This window comes from Perna viridis, chromosome 5, assembly GCF_037379345.1.
Source record: "Perna viridis isolate PV_CMFRI_1.1 ecotype Kerala chromosome 5, ASM3737934v1, whole genome shotgun sequence".
Lineage (NCBI taxonomy): Eukaryota > Metazoa > Mollusca > Bivalvia > Mytilida > Mytilidae > Perna > Perna viridis.
In genome coordinates this window covers 22,166,329-22,178,703 of record NC_142449.1, presented here as the reverse complement: position 1 = coordinate 22,178,703, position 12,375 = coordinate 22,166,329, and positions in this window count along the sequence as shown.

Sequence of the window (12,375 nt, the reverse complement as noted above, 5' to 3'; positions counted from 1 at the left end):
TCAAATACATGTAAATGTATTTACACACATTTGGAATTATTTTTTTTAAATGTGAAGTAAATATAGATACCCGTCTTACTGTTGATCGGATTTTGATTGATATCATTAGTCGTTGTCATAGGGATGTTGAATAAAAACCATCACTTTTTTATTTATTAGGTAAACTGAAACAAACATTTGAAGAGTTTTAGATTTTACTGAGCATTTATTTGTACTTTAGTGTATATTGACCACCCAAGCTCCGGAACACCGATTCGATCATCATCCGACTCAAAATTTACTTATTGTGTACGAATGCATCTACCGCTGTTTGGAGCCCGATGACCACCATGAAAATGACACGATTATTATATTGTGAGCTAGACTACACGGCCACAACATTGTTATTATTATAGGCAAACAAAATTTCAAAGCAGATTTTTCAATCACACATGCTCTTCAACTGTGGTACTTTGCAACCTCAACACTGGCGTCGCGTAAATAGAAATCACTGTAATAATATCTGACGAAGTAAATTCTTATGTCGAAACAAAGACTAGGTTTCGTTGATTGTCATAGATCTATTTATTGTACATTAACTGTAAATGATTAACTTGTCAGTGTCAATCTCGGATGGATAATTATTATGATGCGTGATATGGTGCGGATTAATTGACCATGTCAGAACAGGGATTTTATAGTAGATATTACAGCTCTTGTAAATTGGTCCTGCTGTGTTTAATTGAGGTGCTTATGGTGTATTCAGATATATATCTGGATAAACTTTATTGTTATACAATACGATGACATTGAGCAGTGCTGGTTTCGAATACCTCCATTTGCGAACGATTCCGATAAGTGATAAAAGTTTACACGGATCAGTGTCGTAAGGGTGCACTTGTACAGTTTCATCTTTCAAGAGGGGGCATCCAATTTTAGCTGATTTTTTTTTAGGAATTTTAAAAACATTAAGCAAACAAAGGTGCACTTGCACCCATGTCCTCTCTTATAGAATTAAAAGCAGTGCTTCATATTTATACATATAAAAAAACGTATGTAATGAAGAAAAGCGAAAAAAAATCATAAGACAATATAGACACAAAAGTAAAAAACTGACAAATAAAAGATAATGAAGGAGTCGTATGCTACTAAAAATGGGTACATAGACTATGGAAGAGTTCGTCGACAACACACAGGGTACATAGACTATGGAAGAGTTCATGGACAACACAAAGCGTACATACACTATGGAAGAGTTCATGGACAACACACAGGGTACATAGACTATGAAAGAGTTCATGGACAACACAAAGCGTACATAGACTATGGAAGAGTTCATGGACAACACAAAGCGTACATACACTATGGAAGAGTTCATGGACAACACACAGGGTACATAGACTATGAAAGAGTTCATGGACAACACAAAGCGTACATACACTATGGAAGAGTTCATGGACAACACAAAGCGTACATACACTATGGAAGAGTTCATGGACAACACACAGGGTACATAGACTATGGAAGAGTTCATGGACAACACACAGGGTACATAGACTATGGAAGAGTTCATGGACAACACACAGGGTACATAGACTATGGAAGAGTTCATGGACAACACACAGGGTACATAGACTATGGAAGAGTTCATGGACAACACACAGGGTACATAGACTATGGAAGAGTTCATGGACAACACACAGGGTACATAGACTATGGAAGAGTTCGTGTTTTGATTTTGATTTATGATTATATGTTTTTTATCTATCAATTATTTCCCTAGAACTTTATATTAATTTTATGTTAAGAAATAAAGACGTTGTTTGATAAAATATTTGCAGAGAAATGGTAATTTCTAATACGTACAACGAAATCTCAGGGCACAAACTAAACTGATGGTCTAATATTGAAGACGAGTCTAATGAATCATATTATATTTGGTACACATTATTTTCACTGGTCTGTAATAAAGATAATTCCATTCGTTCTAGAGTTTTCTTCTTCCAACGCCGGAGTTTAAAAAAAAAACAACTTTTCTTTAAATTTATGTTGTTTTATCTTCTTTAAAGAATTGTGGTGTCAACCTAGGAACTATAATAGCTATAAAGATAAGTTTTAAAACAGTTATGCGTTACTTCGTGATTAAAGTCGTCGCTTTTATTCCGTACGTCAGAGTGTTTTTTTTCTCTCTTTGAGTGTCACGCACGCAGGACGTGACATAATCAATTTGACGGATGAAATCAGAGTGTCTACTTTACAATGGTATCTGGTTAATGATTATTTTATAATTAGAATTTTTTAGTCCGGGTTTTTACGTTTATTTTTGCTGTTTTTCCTTTCCCGTTTTAAGTTGTTAGATGTCTAGTAAATTCCCTTTGTTTCTTCTATGATTTCTGTGGTTTACTTACACCAATTCTACACGAAAGAGAACAATTACTTATGTAGTCTGGGTGCTGGAAAATTCAAGGAGACGGTAACTTAATTGAATTTCAAGAATGTGATAGCTGTTAAGTTTGATGGATTAATCTGGTTCCTGTGATTGCATTTTTCACAAAAACAAATACAAATATACCACTTATCATATAGAAATCAAATATTGAAATAATTATTGGATTATGATAACGTTAGCATCTGAATATCCGCACAGATGTGTAAGACTTTTATTAAAAATCTCCACATGAGCCCCAACTGACCACTTAAGCACTACAAACTGGCTATGATAATGGATTTTGTACTCATCTTTCGGAATTTACCGCGGTTTATTACCTTTTTTTCTTGAAATTTATCACAACACCAGTTACTTATATTTTATTTTTTACCGTTAACTTAGGGTTGTTTTTCATTCCTGTCGTCATCATGAACTCGTGCATCGTTACGGTGTATCCATCTGCGCCATGAAAAGTGAATTGTTCAACGTGTGATAGTTTCCCTTTCCTCATTCGTCTACCCCGGTCTAGATTTTTTATTAGCAACTCGGCGGGTGTTTCTTTATGTTCTTTGTTGTGATTGTCTGTTTTCCATGTCTGGTCTTGGTTCTTGGATTACATTCTTTTGATTACCGCTGTAACCTTGGTTCCCTTGATTACTCTTTCAAGTAACCCCTACAGCTTTTTGTTTTAAATTTTCTTTAAATTGCATGAATATAAAACCGTCCTGATGTTTACTTTAAACGCTGAAATAATACCGTTATTGTATGTAATATAAAAGTTATCACTACTTAATCATTGTATAAACCTAGGTGATCAAATGTGAAATTTTCACAAAATTATCGTTGCAGTTTTTGTATGTTTCTTTAACTGCTTTATTTTGTATTAAACGTTTAATAGAATCAGACAGTGCTGTATTATTTACACATTTCTATCACTAATTACCACTAAACGCCCCTAAACGTTCGGTAATTGTTTTCTCATTGGTTAATTCCCCAAATTTATCATCAGATCTGTAATTTGATTGGTCCGTTCCATCACTTTCATACATCTTTATCTAAAGCTCATATTTCGGTTATCATCGATCACACAGCGGTTATGATACCAATTTTCAGTAATGATATTCTAAACAAAAATATAGCAAAAACAAAAAGACCTACCACATAGTATCTTGAAGCGTGAAATTCAATACAAATCACCAGTCTCTCAAGACTGTGTACCACAGGATCCACAGGAACGAAAAAGTTGGATATATGAAAAAGAACGTGAAATGTTTCCGAATCATTACGGTCACGTATCCAGGGTACCAGTTACAGGTTCATCGTTTTATATCCGGGACATTCTAGGAAACAGTGATAGTGGTTATTCGGAGAGTCAAAGCAAGATATACAGTTATGACTCTGGGAATTATTTAACAAATTATTCGACCCCGTCGATGTTGACTTATCCACAGTTAGGATACCCCGGTCCAAGTTATAGAGGTAATCAAATTAAATATGATACTACCAATCAGATGTTGCATTTGCTTTTATACAGAGTACCCACTTTTATCGTTTGAAAAAAAGAGCAGGGGAAAAGAGACCTGTACATTTTCCTCATATCAACCATTCAGATATTTTTTCATGAATAAAGGGTGAAGATCTTAAAAGTATAAAGTTTCAACATTTTTATAATATCATAATCCATCTTAGTCGGGTTTATTTCATCTTTTTTACAAAGTTATTTGAATCTAATATGGTTACAGAAAGGCACTAAAAAAAGCGAAAAAAATATTTTATAACTTTTCCTTTCGTCCGGCCTGTTAATTTTGACTGATATACGAATGTAACATACAGAAGTAGAATTAATATCACTAATTTGATGGTAAGCTTGGATGTTCAAAATGACAGGTCTTTACATGTGAGTATTTAGACTTATGACGACAGTAATTTACTTCGTTCTATCAAAGTCGAAAAATACTTTGAAAAAAAGCCAAGTATGAATTTTCTTAACAAATATAATCAGTTTAATTAAAACCTGAATGTATTTCAAATTGTTTTTGAAATTGTTTAATTTTGCAAAGAGTGGGAAAGTTAAAAAAAATCGATTATTTTACTTAAACATGTTACCATTGATCGTTAGCGGGAAGAAATTTAGGTAAACAAAATTTTAAAGCAGATGACGCTTACTTTACCCTACCGGTGCACTTGGTCCATACTCCCAGTTTTAGTGGAGTCCGAGATGCTCATTTACTTTTATTGCTTTGTACGTGTTAATTTGGTCATTTTTTGTTCTTTGTTTTCCCTGTCTGGTCTTAATTTGTCCCCGGATAAAGTTCTTGATTCCCTTGCTTACTCCTTCAGCACTGATTTCTATTAATCATCAGTCGAAATGATGAATGTTTATGTCTAAATATCTTTCAACATTAATACATAATAGATATTTATTGTCGTAATATGTATTTTAGGCTTTTCCAGCGAATTCATCGACCACGCGACCAGCCCCGTTCCCCTTCCGGTTTACATACGTTCCAGGTCACCTTCCGACATAGATGGATTTTCTAAACCAAGGCGATGCCGACGTAGCAGGACCGTTTTTACAGAGTTGCAATTAATGGGTTTAGAAAAAAAATTTGAAAGCCATAAATATCTATCAACTCCAGACCGAATAGAATTAGCAGAAACACTGGGCCTGTCGCAAGTGCAAGTTAAAACCTGGTATCAAAATAGACGGATGAAGTGGAAAAAGACGGTAATTATATTATTATATTTTATCCATATTTTAAGATATTGAAAAAAAAATTCTCATTTAAATACTTATTTCATATTTTTTATTTATTTATTTACTTACTTATTTTTTGTTTTGTTTTGTTTTGTTTTGTTTTGTTTTGTTTGTTCGTTTGTTTGTTTTTGAAAGTCATATTTTGAACAGTCAAATTTTCAAACATAGACTGAGAAAATGTACTGTTAAATCCGATTTGATTGAAGAAACCAACGAAGTTCTTAACTAGACATGAGAAATACATATATAACAGTTTGAAAGTTATTTGTTTTCTTCTTATTCGAGTGGTTCTTTGACTTTCAAACAAAACACAAAAGTACAGTGTTCATTATTTCGTGATTTTATTTTTTTTTGTGAAATCGTGGATTTTTCAGTCATTTTGGTTTCCAGTATTTATAGTACACGAGTTTAGATTTTTAATTTTTTGGCCTCATTGAAGAAGGAAAATCATTAAAACTATCCGGGAACAAGGAAAATCATTAAAACTACCCGGAATTTGAGTTAAAATATCAGAAAAAAAATATCGAAGCGTGTGCAGTGGGATTATTCAAATACGTCGATCCCCCCCTAAAAAAAATAGCAAAACAAAACATAAACAAAAAAATCAACAACAAAACCTGGTATAAACGTAAACACATAAAACAGAGACGAGTAAAAAAGATTATTAGAACCTGAATGGCATAATGGTTTTGTGGAAAAATGGCAAGAAATTTCGAATGATTTCATTTTTGTAGAAAAAAAATAATCAAGCAGAATAACTGTCTCCGATACCATTGGATTATAGAATTATACAAATATAATAATTTGCGATATATTTCATATAATAGTACTTTATAATTTATAAGATACCGAATAGAATATTAACTTGTAAAACCAATAACCAGGCTTAAATAAATGTACATACAGTAAACTAATAGGTATAGGTAAAAAAAAACAAATTAATAAATATAAAAGAAAAAGGATAATAAAATTCGTCTCTGTCACTCAACAAGGTAGTGCGTCTTAAAAAATAATAAATTGGCCAAATCATGCCTGCTAATTCATATGGCATTTTATCATTTTGCAATTAAAAATTACAAATTTGTCAAAATTAGGAAATGGACTTCAATAAACATGTTGAACATTAAGTCACGATTTCAATAAAGAAATCCTCAACAGCATTATAACAAAAAATAGACTAAGTCATGAGCATGTTAACTACACATCATCACGACATAGTGTACTCGAGAGACCTGCCAGTTTTCAGGAATAAGATTATTCTGGAGGCTATAAATTCTATGCTTATTCCTTTTTATATTCGTATTGTATCTTCATAGTTTGTTAAATTGTGCATGTTCATATTAAACTAATTCTAAATTTGAATTATCTATAATGTTATTTACTAATTCCAGTTTTCAGTGCGTTTTCTTAATTTATTCTTCAAGTTTCATTTTTGTTTCCGCCTTGACGACTGATGTGTCTATCTCCAGTGATAAAACATGTTTTAAAAAGAAGCGGTTATTTTTTTGTTCTTATATTACATGGTCTCATATTTGATTTCCATTTCCTTTCTCTTTTCCTGTAAGTATTTCTTTAGTATATTACCTTTCCATTCTTTTAATATTCGTGACATTAAATGTACGTATTTGCCAGAATTCATTTGACTGATGGAAGGATCTATGCAGCATTTTTATTATCATATAATAGTAACGAATGTTTTTCAAATCTAAAATTTCAAGAGGTGCTGACCCTATCGGAGCACATAGTCTATTATATTCCTAGATTGGAGTACGAGTTCACCAACATACTAGTATTAAAAAATTCTTGTGTTCTCATAGTTGCGTTTCATTATTTTTTTTCTTTGAATACAGCCATGTAAATTTTTCTACGGACTTAAATTTTATTTTTGGATACGTTTTAAAATAGTTGCCCTTGATTCCACTTACTTAAGAATAAATGCCATGCTAATAAATCTTACCAAATGACAAGGGCATTTATTTTTTTCTATATTTCTTTGGCATGTTTGTCTATTTTTTCTTAATCTTGTTATATTGGTTTACATGCTTGTTGTCCTCTCATCTTGGTTCAAGTATGCAATAATACACTGGGACTATATGGTTTTAGCAAGGAATCATTCTGAAAGCGGACTAACTCCTATCATTATTTCGTATCGATGTAGGGAGTTTAATTCTCGATATGACTTACAAGTTATCGTACGTTTTTATCTATCAATTCATATGTTTCATTACATTTCTTACCAAAGAAGATATCTCCCGAACCGTCCCTTCATTTAGGAATTTCCCCCTAATAATGTTATGGTAAGTCGCATTTGTTAACTTTGTAGTGTAGCGATGGGTCATATATCTGTCAATTTGTTTTGTAAGTATGTAGTGTTGAGATGGGTCCTGTAACTACGTCACACTGTTTTTGTACGATAGAAATGTAGCGATGCGTCTTGAATCTCCGTCAGTCTGTATTTGTTAGTTGGAAGAGTAGCAATTTGTCATATATCTATGATCTATATCTAAAGACAGTTTGTCTTTGGAAGTTGGTAGTGTTTGGATAGGTCCCGCATTTACAGCAGTCTGTTTGTGCTAGTTGTAGTTTAGCGATGAATCATGTACTTCCGTCAGTTTGTATTGGTTAGTTGGTAGTGTTCCGATGGGTCTTGTGCCTTCGTCGGTCTGTTTTTGTAAGTTGGTAGTGTTGGGATGGGCCCTGTACCTTCGTCGGTCTGTGTTTGTTAGTTGGTAGTGTGGCGATGAATCCTTTATCTACGTGAATCTGTTTTTTGTTAGTTGATTTTATGGGTTTTTCTGATACGATTTTTATCATCAGATTATTTTTTAAAGAACAACTAAAGTTTAAGAAAAAAGTCGAATAGAAAAAGCTTAATTACATTAATTTTGAAGTATAAATCGTAAAAACATAATAAAACCATATATGAATAAATTAATTTGAGATAAATGCTGTAATCTGATTGGTTAAAGTAATTTTGTTATGTCTCAATGAATGAAAAACATATTGTCACGCCTATATCCAGTTAAATTCAAAGCTTCTTTTCTCATGTTTAAAGATAAAAATATGTTTTAAAATTAATTTATAAGAATTGACAATGATAAAAATTTTGTCTATTGAAAAATAACATAAATTTCGTGCAATAAACAATATGCACATGGAAAATTTATGTTATTTTTCAATAGACAAAATTTTTATTCTTGCCAATTCTTAAATGGAGTATAATTCAGTATCAGTCTATCTGAATATCAGACAGGTGGTTATTTGTGCATGTAAAAAAACCAACTAAATTCACTTTGTTTCTGATTCAGAAACAGTGATAGACCACATGACAAGTCTTATTTTGTCATGCGGTTATTGCACTTTTGAGACCACACAAATTTGTTAATTTATGAATGGGATGAATGTACATGTTTTCTACAAAATACAGATTTGTGTGCGAAAAAAAAAAGTTAAATGAAAATATAGCGTATATGTAGACCGAAAAGCATGACGGTTTGGTGTTTTTCTACACCTGGGATTACCTCTATCGTTGGTAATGTCTGTATTTCAAATGGACTGGTACTCGTGTAAATTTATAAGTAAAAGTTGAAGGTGCAATTACTTCTTAGTGATTCATTTAATCAACAACGATTTTGAATTGGTATTTACAATGATACAAAATTGCACAGTATGTTTTTTGGCTTGCTTTCTCAATTGGTTTTGGTACAAACAAATCGTGTATTTGAGGGATGATTGGTTAAAAAAAAAATCATTCTTTTTTAAATGATAGGCACTCTCACTCAACAGGTTACAATACAGGAAAGACACAGTTGTAAAAAAAATCTAGGAGAATAGTAAATGTCAACAATAAAGTACTACGAAGTACATTTAGTGTGTTCGTGTGTCTTGTGTTATTTGTAAAAAAAATATGCCGGCAGAAGTGCGAGAAAACGCGAGAGTAAAAAAAAACAGTTATCCAAAAAGACAACGTTATTATTGTAGTTAGAATATACCGGTTCTCTAACATAATAGGAAAGAACATAAAGTACGTATCGCTGGAATGAAAACTTCCAGATTTTTTGCTTCTATTCAGAAACAGATAGGATATTTTATCTGGATTCTCTGTCATGTAGAATATTAAATTTACTATTAAATAGTCGAAGTTGTCACGTGTTTTGTTAGGTCATGTGTAAGTATTATTTCTTGGCTTTATTAAAAATTATTTTATATCTTCACCTTTAGCTGGTTATCTTTTATAGGTAAAATGCTATTGATTTGCAAATTAACTGTAAATTATTTTTCTCAGGTTTTGCAAAAATGTGGCACAGAAGAAGCAATGAAACTGAAAGGGAGACCAGGAAAAGAAAGTATATCGGAAAATTCTCCGTCTTTACCAGTGACAACACAGAACGAACTTGACACTTTCGAAAATGGGAATAAATGTGTCAAAAACAAGACTTTGTCCTCCGCTAATTTCCACCAAATTAATCATAATGTGAACAACAGTTCGAATCTGGCATAACTGTAATTAACTAATTATGCTCAATTCGTGTTTTTCTTGTTAATTATTAAAACCTGTTATTTTTGCATATCTTTATTATGTGAAGCAAAAAAAAAAACGAAATACCCAAAAGAATTCTACAAAGAAAGAAAAAAGTACAAAATAGCCCTTATTGCAAGTCTTTTCGCATGCCAAACATACTTCCGCGAGGAAATGTCACTCCCAGAAGTATACGTCACACATGGTTATCAACTACCCTAAAGTTAAGACAAAAGCGTTTATAGACCCATTAAAAAGAACTATAAAGAAATAAACAAACAGCAAAAAAAAAAAATCCTAAGTCTTGGTTGCTATCACAAAAAGAACAAAAAAAAAACGATTTACATTTTGTATATTTCCATAACTGGTCCTGTTAACTAAACATAAATTCATATATTCGCTTTTATGGCCACACATTGGGAATCACATCTCCAAAAAATACCAGGACCCTACACAGGCAGAAAAAAAATGTCATACCAGTTACTGCTTACCGAATGTTGAGACATATAATTCGATCCTAGCCTCTTTATAGAGAAATTGTCTATATCTATAGTAACAAATTAAGTAATGTCGATGAATAATTAAAAAATGGACATACTTGTCATATAAAACACCATTTGGTTACAATTAGACCATAGGTTAAATGTAGCCACCATATGTAGCAATTTCTGAAAAATCGATAAGTGGCGATCGAAGAAAACTGTTAAAATTAGGAAAGAGCCTTCTGGCTTATCAAAAAGACCGTTCTTGGTTTGAACTTAAAAATGCCTCAAACTGTGAAAAAAACCAGAAACCATTTCGATGGTACTAAAGACAAGAAACTGAACGTAACAAGGTAGGAACTTAACCATATGTCAAAGCCTACGTAGTCTAAAGCTGAAATACAATTTCAATCTATCATTTATCACTTCTTTTATCATTTCGGAATCATTGTTTTTGGTCAGAAAAAAAAGATCTCTTCGGAGAACCTTTTGATAAAAAACGGGAAAACACGGAACCCTTTCAAGTCCCTGATTCAGAACCGTAGTTTGATTTTCTCTTTTTCTTTTTTAATTTTACAGATTTACATTCTTAATGTAGACATTCAAACAACATTTTTTCCCTTTTATATTTAAGCATTCAATTGTACAAGACAATGGAGTTTTCGTTCTTTGCTTGCATTTCTGATGAAAAAGTTTAAATTTGTTTCCTGCCGTTTACATTTGTGGTTTGTCAACAAAATACATCTGAATAAAAATAATACCTCAATTGAAAGATCAGCGGTCCCCATCTTTTATAGTGGAGACCGTTTCTAACTTAAAATGGTCATAAATCGTTAGAAAAAAATAGTCCTCAGGATTGTCATGTTGACAAATTTACAACGATTCCTGACAACTTGTGTCAATACCTTGAACGATGTTTGTATTGCAAACGCATAATATAGATGCGTTCAGGGAAAATGCGAGTCGAGACTACAACATATTCAGATCATGGTACAATACATGCAACTGTTTTTTTTTCTGGTCTAAGGTCACTCATGAAAAATCTTTTTCCCATCAAGAAAAATTAATGACAACAACAAACAAACAAACAAATACAAAAAAAGAAAAAAAGTCATGAGAAATGCAGAATTTATATCTTAGTTAAATCCCTATTTCCGAAAAAGCTGTTTAGAATAGATATGCTCACAACAGAAACATCTATTGCTATAAAAAACATCTCATCTTTTGGTTTTAAATCTCTTATAATTATAGCGACACTTTACTCAAAATGGGTTTGGACGGCGTGGAGACAAAATCTTCAGTCTTTGAGAGATTGTCGGAAGATATAGCAAGACACAATGAGTATGCCGAACTTCAGAGAACAGCAGGAATTGATGGACTAACAAGTTCAAGAGTGAACATGTCCAACAAAACCGAAAAAATTTCCGATTCATTACAATGGAGCAAGTCCAAATTAGGACAGGCCATATTATATGGAAATACAAGTCACCAGCGTCACTTGGAGGCGAAACTTGCCAACATAGAGCGACAGAAAATTCAATGCATTCGGAACATGGAATGGAAGCAACTAGATGTGTTTCGCATGTTGGCAAAAGAGAAACTTGACGGCATTAAGAAGCAAAAAGTGAGTAGTGCAAAATTTACGTCCTCTGTGGAGAGAAAGAAACGGAGGGCGATAACTGATCAATCCAGAAGTAACATAAATCACTTACCACTACTTCCTGTTTGTAGGTCATTAGTTTGTGGAAATTACGAACAAAATTCAATCAAAGAGAAAAGAACACACGGTAAGAAAACAGAAAAAGGAGAACATGGACTACAGCATACGTGATACCTCATTGGAAGCCCAATCCAGCATCCATTGATGTGAAGTGTATCAGGAACTGGCATTTTGTCGGAGTTACAGTCAACGAAAAAGTGTAGCAAGTCAGAAACGAAATAAATGGTGTCAAGAATATATATGCATATGTATGTTACCGAAAATATTGAACAATGGCGTACTTATGTATATACCCTTTGAATAACACATTATCAGAAAATAAAAACACACTTCAGCAGTTTTCTTTTTAATGCTTTAAGAAAGACTTTTAAATGGTAAAAACTAAAAGTGAGGGTTTGCGCTGTATAGAATCCCGTTTTCTTTAAGTTTTTGCACATATGATGTTTTTTTTTTCATATTCAAGTTCAAATTTGTTATAAAATGTTCTTG